Source organism: Mycteria americana, chromosome 1, assembly GCF_035582795.1.
Source record: "Mycteria americana isolate JAX WOST 10 ecotype Jacksonville Zoo and Gardens chromosome 1, USCA_MyAme_1.0, whole genome shotgun sequence".
Lineage (NCBI taxonomy): Eukaryota > Metazoa > Chordata > Aves > Ciconiiformes > Ciconiidae > Mycteria > Mycteria americana.
The window spans coordinates 149,564,000-149,579,767 of NC_134365.1; the positions used below are offsets into that span (position 1 = coordinate 149,564,000).

At 39.4% G+C, this 15,768-nt stretch overlaps 1 protein-coding gene across 15 annotated transcripts in view; it reads right to left on the reverse strand.

Moving 5' to 3' along the window:
• INPP4A (inositol polyphosphate-4-phosphatase type I A) overlaps window positions 1–15,768 on the reverse strand; it is a 132,688-nt gene that overhangs the window by 107,526 nt on the left and 9,394 nt on the right. The window lies entirely within an intron of this gene.

The following is a 15,768-nucleotide window of genomic DNA, read 5'->3' on the forward strand; positions in this document are numbered from 1 at the left end:
ACAAAGCTGGTGAAGGGTCTGGAGCACAAGTCTTATGAGGAGCGGCTGAGGGAATTGGGGTTGTTTAGCCTGGAGAAAAGGAGGCTCGGGAGACCTTATCACTCTCTACAACTACCTGAAAGGAGGTTGTAGAGAGGTGGGGGTCGGTCTCTTCTCCCAAGTAACAAGCGATGGGACAAGAGGAAATGGCCTCAAGTTGCACCAGGGGAGGTTTAGATTGGATATTAGGAAATTTTTCTTCACTGAAAGGGTTGTCAAGCATTGGAACAGGCTGCCCAGGGAAGTGGTTGAGTGACCATCCCTGGAGGTATTTAAAAGAGGTGTAGATGTGGTGCTTAGGGACATGGTTTAGTGGTGGACTTGGCAGTGCTAGGTTAATGGTTGGACTTGACGGTCTTAAAAGGCTTTTCCAACCTAAACGATTCTATGATTCTAACAACCCTAATAAGAAAAAGAAAGAAAAAGAAAAAAGAAAAAAAAGACAAAAACATTTTTCAGATAAGTAATTAAACTGGTATGTCTTATTTTAGACAGAGATTACACAGTTAAACATCCAAAGAGTATTCAATCTCCTGGAAAATTTTTATCACGTTGCCAGTTTGAACAAACAAAACATAATGTATTTTTGCAGCATACAGACTGACATATGTGTGCTAAAGAAGGGTGAGACTTGTACGCTTGGGGCTGATTAAAGGTAATGTCCCACTCATGCACACATGCATCACCATCAAGCACTTGCCTTTCTTTGCAGGTGAAAACACAAAATCAATGAGCTAGTTTTTTAGCCATTTTGCTCTATTTTGCCAAGTCTATCTGCTTTGTCACTCTTCAAATGATTAAAACAGAGTTGCCACAAAATCATTCAGAGCTAATTACCTACTTGAAAAATATGCCTATAGGCAGGTGTAATTTTTAAAAGTAAAAGGCAGGAAAGGTCTTTTCCTGGCATTCTTTTAAGCAATGTAAAAATTGTGCCAAAGCAGTAACTCTTGTATTTACAAGAAATCCTTTAATATATTTCTTGAAGAAATGTCACTTAGAACATGAAGCTACACAGACTACAAAACTTGAATCCGTTTAGATTAAGTTCAGCAAATAAAGTGAATCCATTAAGATGACAGTACAGGGGTACAGACCTACCCATCTTACTGCACAGGTCCATATTCATCCACATCTGGCTTAATGCTGCACTGGGAGACTGAACCAAGGAAAGGTATGCTTGCAAAGAAAATTAAGGCATGTTTGCAAAGAAAATTAAGGCAGAAAAAAACCTTAGGATGAAACTACTGGGAGAAACATTACATTGACAAGATATTCCCTCTGTCATTGTGTTGTCCCCAGGCCAGGGCAGGGTCATAAGTTTAAAGCAGCTGTGGACCCGTATAGCATATCAGGAATTATAAACTGTGTGATATTCAACGTTTTCCTTAAATGCCCAATTGCTAACATTGTAAGACTAGTCAAAAGCCTCAGGTCTGACTTCTAAAACTAAGAAACCATCACTGCAGATCTCTGCTCTTTCATGATTTAGCAGAGGGAAGTTTGAAGACATGAACCACAAAAATTCAAGTGCTGGAACTCAATTAGAAGGACCTCCACCTTAAGATTATTTAAAATTTCATCAATGTTTAAACCTAGCTTGAATAGTGAGTTTTGACCACTGGCAGCAAGACAGCTGCACCCAAACCAGCTTCCAGTTGCTTGGACTGAAATAATGCAGAAATATTTAGCCCAGGTTCAGTAGCAGAAAGGAGAATCCATGTTGCCACAAAACACAACCAAATATTCTGTTCCTTTTGAAAGGAAATTGAGAGGAAATGCAGAATAGCAGAGACAGAGTAGCTGCCACAGGTAGCTGCTAGCTATCCTTCATGAACTGCCAGGAGACCCAGGAAACCTGTAGCCACAGCATTTCAGCCACGGGACCAGAAGAACCAGCTAGCCCAGTGAAAGACCATGACTTCTACTTGTCTGTTGTGAACCCCTTCAACAAGGCCATAATGTCTGAAACAAGCTTGCATCTTGAGACACAAGAAAGTGAAGAACTCCTAACACTGCAGCTTGCTCTTCACATGAAAATGCACGTGATAACTGAAACAAGCATATAAAGACTTGCTCCTGCAGTATGTCAGACTAGGGCCTAACCACAGAAATATACTCTCTTATTTTTTTAAATCCAGCAACCAAATAAAAGTAAGGCTTAGTTGAGTGTAGTAATATTGTAGTATTAACCTGTGTATGGGGCAGAATGAATTGCAGCTTATTCTTTCTAAATATGTGATGCCTTTTAAAAGACTATTAAGATTAAGGGACTGATCAAGAATAGCAAGTGTCAGAGCAGATACAACTAGTACTTTCTATCCAATCCAAATATTATTCTACAAAAACAACACTTTTAAAACAGTTGGGGGGGGGGGGGGGGGAGTTCGTTGGTTGGTTGTTTTTTTTAAACAGAATATTGGTTAGAATCAAAATAGTATAAGACAATCTTAGACACATAAAGAGCACTGATGCAAAAGACAGAAATGCCATTCTTGGACTCAGAAGACCTGCCTGTCAATCAGATATTCTACATTTATGGCTATAAAGACAAAAGCTCAGGATCAAAGTACTTTAGTTTAACAAGTTATAACACATCAGGTGAACCACAGCAAACACGAAGCAAAGTCACTTAGCTTAACCTCATTCCACTGTGAACTACACAAATCCACTGTGAACTACACAGATAAATAACCTTACATTTGCAGCAAGCTAAGAACATGCCTGTGTAAGATTACTACTATATGCTGGCCTGTTAAACATCAGTAACAGGATAAGGAGTCTGGTCCTCAAGTCACTGACCTGAATAGACAAAATCAGTCCAAATACATCTTTGACAAGCTAGATTGTTCACAGATCAAGGGCTGCTGAAGCCATGAAGGAAGAACACCTTTTGACATATCAGACCATCCCTGCGAGAGACTGTTGCATGGTGAATATGAATATAACAGTAATACATGCAAAGAAGTAAGTCAGGAGATAGGTCAGTCAAGAATAAAAATCAAGACTTACTACTCAAAGGTTTTCTTAAGAAAATTATGATTGTTGTTCATTTCCACTAATCTACCACTAGCACTAGGATCAGAGAGTTATCAAGATGACAGCTACATAAATAAGGTAGAAATTTTCCCAATTAATAGTTCTGCAGACTTATCCATGATTCTTTGGGCTTCTCAAGTGGTTGCATTAGGTAAATTTCCTATGCTAAACATTAGTAGATACTGTAACAAAAATCAGAGCAAGTACTGCTAACTTCTAACATTGTTTTAGGCAGTCTATATGGGACACCACCCTAAATTTTCTGTATGTTGTAAGTTCTACTAATGTTTTTTTGGCTCTTGGCAATTAATTTCTGCTTTTTCTTTTCCACAACCATGGAAAAAGTGAGCTCGTTCCCTTTATCAGGACAGTGCTTTTCTCTCAGGACAGCACCAGCGTGAGACTTCCCCCTAAAAAGACACAGGCATCTCCTGTGCATTGCTACATCGCAGGGTGTTCTCTACTCAATTACTCCTGCCCTCTGACTCTATAGCCATACATCCCCAAGGAAAGCCACCTCCCCTTCTCCCTCTAGTAACTCCTTTCAATTTGTTTGTGAAAAATGCTCAAGGACAAGCTGGTTTTCCCTATGGTTATAGGTAATTTCTTTAACAGAAGTTATTTAAAACACTGACTCCAGTCAGGTAACTCCTTATTCTGCAAGTAACTTCACTGATGTCAGTAAAACTTACTCAGCACAACAAAAGCACTAATGCTTGACTTTAAGCTGTTTTTGATATGTAGGACTGGCTGACACACAGAAACAATGCAGTTTCCCAAGGCAGGAGTTTTATGCCTCTGAGCAGAGCTGCCAAACGAAGAGGACAAATCCAATATGCATTATCAATCATGAGTGTCTCAAGTGTCTTGTGCAAATTTGTCCCCTTTAGAAAATGGCTAGGAGGCACTAATCAATAACTATACATAACTCTGAATTGCTTCACTGTGTGTATGACTGAAATATTCCATTTAGCAATGAATAAAAAAAAAATGCCAGAGAATTTGTGGGGACACAGGGCACATCAACAGGAGAGATTAGCAAAGCCTAACACATCTGTGATCCACATTTCTGATTTTTTTGACAGATATAAGCAAAAGTGACAACAAAGTGGAGAACCTCTACTGTAAAATGTAGACTACTGAAGAAATGCTTCTTAGCAACTGTTTCCTTGTTTCATGCTTAATACAGCAAAACCACTTTAAATATCTTAGTGACAAAAATTAAAAACATTCAGAAAACAAAAAGTATTTCTCTTTGCTGAGACCTCAGGTTTCTCTGTTCCATCTGTTGCCTTCAGATAGCAATCCTCAAGTCCCGTCTGAAAATCTGTCAGTGTTTTAGACCTCAACTTGCCTCTGCCTTGCACCTGTTATCCCCATAACCTTTCAGCAGAAAGAACTCATGCCACCAGTACATCATATAATTTTTCACCTCTTTGCTACAAGACTTTCTAACATGCCTACGTGTAGAGGCCCAAGCAAGTTGGTTCAAGCCAGTCTGGTGCTGGTTTCACCAGTAAAAACTGCAGAAAAAAAAAACAATCTGAGTCAGTCCTTCACTCCCACCCTACTTCCAACAGTGGGCTTGGTCCCTCAGAGTCCAGACGACTGGGTTGAAGCCCAGACAAATACAAGTGCACTTACAGACTTTACAAAAACAGTAATACTGATGCAAACAAGCACATCCTGTTTCAGCTGGTTTCCAACAGTTACCTAAAAACCTCTTAACCTTGCTTGAACTATGCTTAACTACCAGCCTTGTATTTTGTCTTCCAATTAATCATTTCTCAGTTCCAAATGTCTGCAAGTAGAAAGGAGACACCGAAGCTAAAGCAGCCCTTTCTATTCCCCAAAGAAGAAACATGCAGCCACCTCAACTCTCAGCTGCAAGAGCTAAACCTTTCAGACTTTGTTGATGAACCAGAACATGATGCCATTTTGTTTAAAAGAAATTACTTTTTTCATCTAAAACCAAAGAGCTACAAGTTTGAGTAGAATTTCTGTTTTCTGTACATTGCTTGTTATCTTTCCTCATGTTTACTTGTCTTATTTCAAACTTCTAGGGATTTACATTCCAGGAGGGAAGAATGGCTCAGTTAAAAATTACTTTCAGTGGTCCACTAGATTTTTTTTTCATTTACACACACTATAAGAGAGAAATACACATTTTTTTATAATTGTGAACAACGTGTCCTCTGTCTGTTCACATGATTAATTACAAATTATTTCCCTCCTCCTCAGTCTGTTTCACTTTGAAGTTCTACCTTTGCAGGAACAGTTAATTACACAGTAAAATCATCCAGATGAGAAATTCATGTAAAATGCAAATCCTGCAACAAAACACTGTACTTAAACAGCAAAATGGGTATAAACAAGTACTACGACTTTTCATCATTAATAGCTGTGGAGGTCTAAACGCACACTCCAAGGGTCAGATGTTCACTGTATATTTTCGTTAGATTGCATGGTTTTAGAGGCAGAAATGTAAGGCTACAGAACTGTGACTTAACGCAAGAAGGTGGCCTTTTCCTGTACAACAGATGACATCTGTCTCCACCTAAAACTACAGCAAGTGTTGATCATGAGACCTTCAGGTTTAATTGCCTGTAACCACAAGCAGTACAAACCACAGTAGGAAGTCAGTTAATGAACTTGCAACAAATGTAACAATTGCTACCAAGACAAAATTATGAGGCTATTTTAAATAACAGTACTCCTTCCTTCCTGCATTACTTATATTTTCTCCTGCTACAAAAATTTACAGATGCTTTCTTCATCTCCAGTCTCAAAGATTTTCACAGAAGTAAAGGTTTGGTCCAACACCACTGATGTCAGAGGAAGAGAAAAATCAGACCATAAAGACAGGAAAATATCCAGGTTGCAAAAGGTCTGTTCTGACCAATTTAGTGTCTGGCTTTAGCAGTTTTTAATGACACCAACAAGAGCCAAGAACAAAGACTCCTGAGCTAGAGACTTGGCAAGTATCATAAGCAAAGACGAGGATGGGTTTTGTGTAGTCTTCAGTCTCTGTGTATGTATCATCATGAACTCTGTTCACATGTTGCGACCTGTTTATGCTCCTGCAACAAAACAGAACTTGAAATTCTTTTTTAAAAAAGGAAAAAAAAAAATCAGACAATATTACATCACTTCATCCTATCTTCTCTTACCAACAGAAGTTTCTAGTTTGTTGTCCCTACTTACCTGAATACACACCCTGTACAGCCGTAAAGCCAAATTTAGGATTTTGTGTGTATATGTAATTTACATGCGTATGTAAGTTTGCATATCTGTAAATGTTTCTCACCTACAGATGTGTATACAAACACCTATTTCTGAGGAGAAAACCATCTACAGATGTCTCATTTATTTGCGCTCTCTGTGCCCATAGCCAAAAAGTAATAAATGTAGGTTCCCAGAACTTTATCTTAAGCAAATCTGTCATTATTAGGTCAAGTTCAAAGAGGAAAGCAGCCAACAGGTCAAAAGAAAAACCCATAATATTTTGATTGGCCTTTTCATTGTTTTTGGAAAGCTCCCGAATAACACGCTGTGCAAGAGACAGCTACCAATCATTTTCTGTTTCACTGAAATTAAAAGCCAATTTCAAGGGTAGCAACAAGTCTGTCCAGCAAATAAATTATCATAATAATTTACTGTCACAAGTTGTCTCCTTTTTTATACTTCATTTTCCTTGAGCGATAAGAAAGCACTCATTTTAATTTCTCATGCATTAAGAAAATTCTGTCTTAAAGCCTACATTCACATTGCATGGGAAAGAACACACACTTTTTCCAAAGCAAGATCATCATTGATCTCACTGTAACAATCAGCAACTGCCATACACTTCATATCCCTCTGTAAAACCAAACTTACGTTCAAAACATACCTATCAAATTCAGGACCCCAGCCTCATTCAACTGTCCAAAAAGAGACAGCTGACTAAAAAAGCACCCGGCATAACAATCTAAGAAACCCACAGTCCATACGCAGCACGAGTTCATACGCACGCGCTGCAGACATTAAGAACCAGAACTATGGGAAATGCTGAACACTCAGCCCAGTACCACAGCACTTTCTTGATGAAGCTGACAAGTCTCCTCTCGCATTGCAGGGGGTCCCAGACTGGCTTCTGTCCACCCACAGCTAGCCACTCACCCCTGCTATCGGCGATCACTTCGGACAAAACCAGAAGTAGTAAAGGAGAGGAAAGCCTGCAGATTCTAATACAGGTGGTGACTTGTACCAAAAAATCAACAAAACTACCCCAAAACCTAAAGAACTACTATGATGTTTGTGCTTATACTTTTTCTTGGGATATTCTAAAAGGTCTGGAACTCTCACCAGTCAACAGCCGCATATAGCCTTTTATGTCACCCTCCTATGAGCCGAGTCGCATTTTTTCCCCTATGATGCAAGCAGCCATAAATAGATGTGGGAATCCAAAAATATTAAATTAGTTTTGTGGGATTTGTTTTCTTTACTTAAAAAGGAAGGAAGGATGAAAGAAAGAAAAAAAAAAAATCATACAGTGCAATACATTTAATTACATTAGAATTGTCAGGGGAAAAAAAAGAGAATGATCGGAACAAATTTAGTATCTGAAATAAAATCCAGAGTTTCACAGCACACCAAGATAAAAACACACAGAAACACAGAACTGTCCCAAAGCCAGAGTACAAGATGTGTGTTTACTTTATGTAGAAACCATCATTGCACACAATAGACATTGATATCTATTAATTAGACATGAGAATATAGTTTTTCCTTTTTATTTGATCTACCGTCACTTGGAAGAAAAAAAACAAAGCATTTTACTAGCTTACAGATGCTGTTGCTCCGTGCTTGGTCTGAAAAGGTTTTCTTTTCCTTCATCAAGAAAACATCCCAAAATCAAATATATCTCGCTAAAATGTATTTTATATGAACTCCAAAAACTTACTGTTTTTCTTGAATATTTTGTTTTTCACTAACTATAAAGTCAAAGAAGATCTGAAACCACAAGCTGAAAAACAAAGATTCAGGAAATTTCTAAAAATATCTGTGAAAATGGTAACTTAAATCATGAACAGAAATCTCTCCAGACAAATATTTTCTTCACAAAATAGAAATATGCATCCTGCCATATTTACTATAGGTTTGTTTGGTTTATAACTATAAATTTGAGCAGTGAAAATAACAAAGCTTCCTACATCTGCTTTGTGAAGAAAGCCCCAGAGAGAAAGATTCTTTCCATCTTGAGATCTCCAAGTATTTCTATTGTCCAAGATATTATACTTTGACTTAACAATTAGTGATTTTACAGAATTTTTACTAAGTAGATTATTTTTACTACTGTAACACAGGCAAAATAGTATTGAACTTTCATTTATTGGAGGTATGTTAGAAAACAGAATTGGTAACACCCATGTCACCACTTAGATTTCAAGCTTTGCTAAAATTTTAGTTGAGAAAACACTTTTCTCCAAAATCTGGAGCATACAATTGCTAAAGAATTTGGAAGGTGTATGAGATCACAGGTATCACTGAAACTTCGAATCAATGAAATATTGATATTTCATTGATATTGAAACTTTGGCATACAAATGTAAAATTCTGTTTCTAACAATAAGACTATTACCTATCAGAAAAGTGAAACATTAAAAAAAAAATCCTAGAAAATATGTGTGCACGTATAAAAGCAATCACTATTTAAAGTTTCCAGACAAAATGCAAGGTGAAAAATAAGTGATGCATCATTGCCGCTAAAAGTAAAGCCTATTATATCCTTTCTCTTACAACGTGAGTACATGTCCAGAAAAAAAATGTACAGAATTTTTTTCATGCAAATGTTTTCAAGTAGGATTAAACACTGCACATTTCACTTTCCTGTTTCTTGTTTAGTGAGCAGAAATAGACTGCTTTAAAAGCACAAGCATTCAATCCAAGCAGAAGACAAGTCCTTCATGTTCTTCAAACAAAGCTCTTAGTCTGAATAAAGGAGAAAGTTTAATCACTTTGCTCAGTTAAGCCTGTACATTTAACAAATATTTCTGGACAGGAGCCTTGAAAATGATCTTTTTAATGTTTGTATGAAACCAAGGTGATCTAAACAAAGACGCCTTTTTTCTCTGTAGGCGTCTTTTTTCATTAAAAACAGGCCTTCCCGTTCAAGACCTGCAGTGTGAAGGAAAATATGCTGCTGTTGCTCAAACTTTATACATTGTTTGTTTAAGACTTAATTCCTCCGAGCTGTCAAAACACAACCTTTAAGCAGCTCAAACCTTCAACCAAAAAAAAGACAACATTCCCAAACACCTTTGGGCTCACAAGTGGAGACCCGGTTCGCATCAGAGCTGGCACAAAAGCCTTTTGCAAAGGACAATTCTCTTACACAGTTAATAGCCAGCCTAAAAACAACAACAACGTCCCCCAAGATACTCATTATGGAGATAATACTGCAAGTTTGAAAGTCCTTGCGGATGAGCATTTTTGGTTTGGTTTAGTATCAAACATTTCTACTGTGCACTTTGGCTACGGCCCATCACTGCCCTGGTACCTGTTCACGCTGTGCGTGGCAGAGAGGGGCTCTCCACTCCAAGCAGGCGGTATCCTGCATTGCCTCAATGCACAAACAGCCCTTGCCCTTGCCCTTGCCCTCTTATTCTCAGCAAAGGAGGGACAGGGAAGATGACAGTCCTCAGTACTGACTCCTACAACTAAAACGTATGCGCACACACAATCCAGGCCCATGCGCTCCCTCCCTGCCACACAGGTTGCCTTGTTCAGCTGTTGTTAGCGGGACCCCACAGTTGTCCAATTACCACCTCACCAGGATGTTGGGCTAAGTCATATTTCTCCACTCAGCTCTAGTCACACAACTCAAATGGCTGATGCAACAACAGAAAAACAGCACGTGTCCCGAGTTATAAATTGTTTTCAGCAGAGAGCACGGCATTCTAGATCCCAGCTACAAAGTACTAAGTTGAGCAAATTACGTGAGACGTTTCTTCTCATACATGCCCAAGAGCCTAAAAATGGCTCTACCTAAACTATACCATAGCAGTTCCCCTTTTGCCCTGCACTGGCCCATTTGTGTCTGTAAAAGATACTTTTTACAATCAGATCTAGACAACCACTGCTAATGATTCACTGAAGCACCATTACTAATCTGGGATTTATGCCATCATTTTTCAGTCAAGACTGATTAAAGAGATTTGGCAATACTGCAAACATAATTCAGCATCTCTGGCACTGTTTAGAAAACTGTGATCACAGCTTCACATGTATTAAGACTGGTGGCCATCTGCAAAATTTCATGCTGATGTATCCAAAGACCATATATTCAGCCAGCCATTTGAACTGTGGGTGAAAAAGATGGGTGGGAAAAGAAGAAGATAAGATCCAACAGAGTATGATTAAGCAAGTACCCTGTTCTAGAGAGGCTAAAACTCTAGCATCAAAAATAGACACTGTGTGCAACGCTGTCTCAAGTGTTGCATACACATTTTATAAAACCAAAATATTTTTCTATTAACAACAAACTAAAAACCAAGACTTCTATTAAAAATATAGACAACTGATTTTGATACATCACACCTTTAACCAATAATTATTTAAATATGTTCTCAAACTGAAACAATGTTTCTCCCCCACACTTCCTCTTTCCTTTTGACTTCGCCTGAAATCAGTACCCCAACGACAGGAGCAAACCCACATTCCTTCAAGCATTCTTCTGGCACCAAGAAATGGAAGCAAGGTATAAAATTAATTAAGAGTGCGATGTTAAAATCTGTGGTATCAGCAAAGTGAAGGTGCAGAGAGCAGCAGATTTTCTGTGACTCTTTACTAGAGAACTTGTCTCCACTTCTATCTGAAAGCCAACATCTAGTGCTCTGAATATGGAAATTCAGTTAAAGCCTAGAGGTCGAACTGCTGCCAGCAACAGATTTCAGATTCAAGCAGACGGAAGAGAGAAACTCCACCTCCGACAGGTAGGGACTACTGCTGCTATGTGGGGCTACGCCTTCGCCTTCGTTTGGAGGGTTTTCACACAGTTGTTAGCATATCCTTTTCAGAGGGAAATTAGGCAAGTCAGCCTGACAGGGCAAACAAATGACAGTATCACATTTCCAAAGCCTTTCAATGTGTTGCACGTCCCTCGGATCATCCCCCCCCCCCACATTTCCAGTAAAAATCATCTTCATGGGGACATCACATACCTCCCACTCCAGCTTCATGCCCCTCCTGTTCTCCACAGGAGACCACTCCCTTCCTACTCATCTTAGAAACTTTGCTCATCATGTGTGTCATTTCAAGGATTTCCACATTGGCCATCGCTGCCAGGGACACTTCTCTTCTTGGGTCTAAACCCTGCCCTCATTTCCACCCCTGCTAGCACCAAATACTGAATGTTGCAGGGGAATTAAGCATCCGACAAATGCAATGTCATACACACGCATCAGTACCAAAATATCACTTTCAAATGTGAATGTGACAGAAGAGGAGGTCTCTGGGAAAGGACTTTTTTGAGCATCTGAAGCACACTGAACCAGAATACGAGGCCTGAACAGCATATGGCAGAGTTTCTTAGTGTAAAATCAGAGGGACAAGAGCAGGACACGTGTCTGAAAGGCAACATGGAAAATGGCTTTAGCTGGACTGCCACAAGAACAGAAAGGTTATGAACCATTCTGGTACTTTGGTAAATATGGGCACATGCTATCTACACATACAGGCACAGTCTCTTTTTCTCACAATGCCCAAAACCATGCAAAAACCAACAAAACAAAACTACCCAGCCATAAAAAGGAAACATGTAGCTTTATCTTCCTTTTCAACCTTCAGCTACCTCTCCATTACCTTACTCACAGTGCCTGCTCTCAGACCTGTGCAATATGTCATTTAGGAGAAAACCAGGTCTACGCCCAGATTACTTCCAACTGCACGTACCACAACAGGAAAGGACAAATATATCCTGCATCATTATATCATCTCATCCTCGTCTGCAAACACTAACCTCAGACACATGCCAGACTCTGTTACAAAGTATCTCCACTAAAAACAGCAAACAAACAAAAAATCTTTTCCCATTGTGCAGTTACCCACCTGCACAATGCATTTAAACACTATTAACTAAACCCTTTCTCAGCGCACACCCACTCACCTTGTAAAGGGGTGCAACAGCTGTTCAAAAGTAAACAGGTAGGCAGGTGAAGGGATGGGGAAGGGGGCTGACTTCCATTTGATGGCCTGGGAAGGCTTACACTTTAGGAAGGATGGGAAGCAGCTCTTCAGAGGCAGAGGCTGTTCCTCTGACCAGAACCAGCTTTCATGCTGCCTAGTCTGGAGGAGGATGGAGTTGTTTCTTACTCACGGGATGTTACTCTCTTAATTTTGGTTCAGTAGGAAACAAACCCCTTTACATCCAATATGCCATGGTACTCAGAGCTACCTTACAGAAAGGACTACAAAGCCAACATTTTAGTAATGCATCAACGTTCCAGCTTCAACACACAACAGCCACAAGAGTCCAACCTTAAAAAATATCCTAACCAAGCATCTGGTCAGAAGTAAAAAGCTGTTCATTTGGGCCAAGAGAGAAGAAATTAGTATGTATCTTGCAGCTGATGGAAATGGGAAAGATGGGATCATGACTGTGGATTACCGATGACAGGATAACACGCCATTTCCTTGGTGCCAATGGCTTGTTGAAGACATAGTCAATTGAGCAACCATGGTTTTATTTTTAAGACATCTTTCTTCCTCTCTGGAAATTAACTACATTTGCATATTTCTTTCTACCCACAGGGTAACCATTAAAGAAGTTTTAATATTAGTAATCATCGTCACTAAAAATCAAAGCATCTGAGACAGAGTATTTTAGGATAAACATGCAAAGTGAAAGATTAATTTCTATATGCATCAACTGCAATCAATAATTTTCTTTGATTTAGGTATCTGTATTAGTCAACACGGGAACCTCATGTTTCACTTTCAGGTTTTCTTTTTTCCTGTTATGCTTTAGGAGGCTGATTCTGAAAGTACAGCAAATTCTTATCACTTAAAAATTCTACATGGCCTCTGTACTGGACCTTCTAACTTACACAGTGCCTTGAGAGTACTCCTTTCAAGCATTAGTTCAGTATTTTGAAAATGTATTGTGCAGAGAGCTGCTTCTCCTTTCATTTTCTTTCTGAGAAATGCAAATCTCCCAATTTTTAGACTTTTGGGTGCTTTCACTTTCTGACTGCTAATTCTGTTAATTCAGTAGTACCAAAGTTCCCTCAGAGTTCATAGTTCCCCTTCCTTGTTTTTTTTCTTTTTTTTTTTTTTCTTTTCTCAAGTCTTGCTTCTTGCAGTTCTCCAAGTTATGTTCTCATGACCTTCAATCATAATTCTAGAGGGTCTTTCATTATCTCCTTCCCACCAACTACATCATAAAAATAATGACAGATGAATTATATTTTCCCTATCTTCTCCATAAATTCATGTCAAGGTCTTTTAAAGTCTGTTTGCCTAGAACTCATACATATGGCTTTTCCTAATCCTGTCAAACTTTCACAGACAGCCCATGCCTCTCAACTTGTGCTATGCAAGTACCCTTTCTGTTCAGGTATATCTCTTGCTACCTTCATGGCTTCAATGTTTCAAATGGTCTCATTTCTAGTCTAATCCTAATCTGCAAGCATAACTGCAGCAATGAGGAAAAAGGGGCCATCGAAAAAGTCACCATTTCCTTCTACTTACGGAACTAACATTTATATTTTCTTTTTTATGCCCCAAACTCTTGACACTTTTTAGGTGAACTGAAACTCTCCTCCTTCCAGAGCCACACAATATTACCTTCCCTAGAGGCACATGTCTTCATGGGCTCTCCAACATAGCTGCTAAACAATAAACCAAAAAAAGGGCAAGAATATAGATAGATTTTTACCACTTCTTGCCTCCTCCAATCTTTAGACGTCACAGTTTAAATTAGATCAACTGTCGCAAGCTCTAATTTATAAATCTCCGTAGCAGGTCCCAGATGGAAATTACCAGGGTACGCTGTGCTCTCAGAACCTTAGAATGCTTCTGGGAGGGCACTCATCATGACAGCGAGGGTCACAGTACAGGCTAGAGGAGCAGCCTGAAATTAAATGCTTCCTGTAAAACACCTGGCTCAAAACCTCTAGTTCAGAGGCTGTGTAGCTCCCGATACTGCTCTGCTGCAGAAATACCACAAAATGGACTTGTTTGCATTTCACTAATTCTTCACTCTGTAAAAGTTCCAGGTAGATGCAACACATATAGATGCTGATGTTGGCATCAAACTGGCATCCTGTGCATAATTTTGCACCATGAATCCCTAAGACATTGAACCATATACAATTACACAAATCCAGACATATTTAGAAGCCCATATAAAAGTGGGTTTTACCCATCCGCATAACCACTGTGATGGGCCTCAGAGAAACCCAGAAACACGGAGATTTTGTAGAACCTCTAACAATTATTCCCTCAGGAATCACTGTTCCTTCTCATTATTTTACCCAAGTCTCACTATACTCAGCCTTTTCCTGGAAGACTCAGGTCCTTGAAGCATGTATTACACATCTGAAAGACAAAACCTTTCACCTTATCAGTATCAGAATAGAGCTTGCAGACATGCCTTACAAGTCAACTCATAAAGAGGGCAGGATGCATGTTAGTTCTTCAACACCATTCACAGGCAGAAAAAATTTAAAGACATGAGGGTTTTCAGGAAGAGCGGAATATGAGTGACCACACAACATGCTATTTTACTCAATATTATTGAACGGGGGCCATCAAGATTGGGAGCTACCTAAAAGCTCCCAAAGCTGGGAGACAAATATGAAATCTATGGCAAGGATTATTTCAACAACCCTCACTATTTTGAAGGCTTCCTGTGATTTCCAAATGCCCAAGGTTGATAATACTACTGCCACATACCTTCCCTGACACCCTTTTTTAACTGCTGCATGTAGAAGTTAGGCCTCACAACCTCCTTTGTTCAAGGGAGAATTACTCATGACATTATTTTATATACGTTATAAAATGTTATAAAGCTTATAAAGATGTTATAAAGCTCACCAGGTGCCTGTCCCAAATGCAAATTTCCAGAGTAGGAAGTAGGAAATGGGAGGGGGAAAAAGGTGCACTTACAGCAAAATAAATTTCCACCCTCAGACTGAAAGCTCTCAGGAGCACCCTTGCAGAAGAACTACTGTACCACTGTGCCTCTCTCCAGCCTCTACCTGTCAGGCGCAGTGTGGAAGGGAAGACGGGTTCCAGTGATAACTCCTGGGATGAATTATCCTGCTTATTTACACATGTCAGTGGAGAGGACTATGTTGTTTGCCGCCTTTCTTCAAACAGCAGCAGATAGCCCAGGAGCAAACACCTTCTGGGGATTTCAACACTCCAAAGCTAGACAGAAGATGTTCAAAGCAACTCTGGACTGCTACAGCAAGATGGTAATACAACAGCACTCTGCTGTTCCAAGAGTAAAAACTAATATGTTACTTTCCGAGCTGCAGTATCCTGAGTTAACTCTGAGGTAAGGGAAACCAGGATGAAAACGTGCTTTTGTCCCTTCAGAGCAACAGGAGGGAAACATAACAAGGAGGCAACATAAGAGAACCACAGAAATAAAGAATTTCTATTCCTATGCAGGTCTTTAGCCCCTGAAACACGTATGTGAGACAT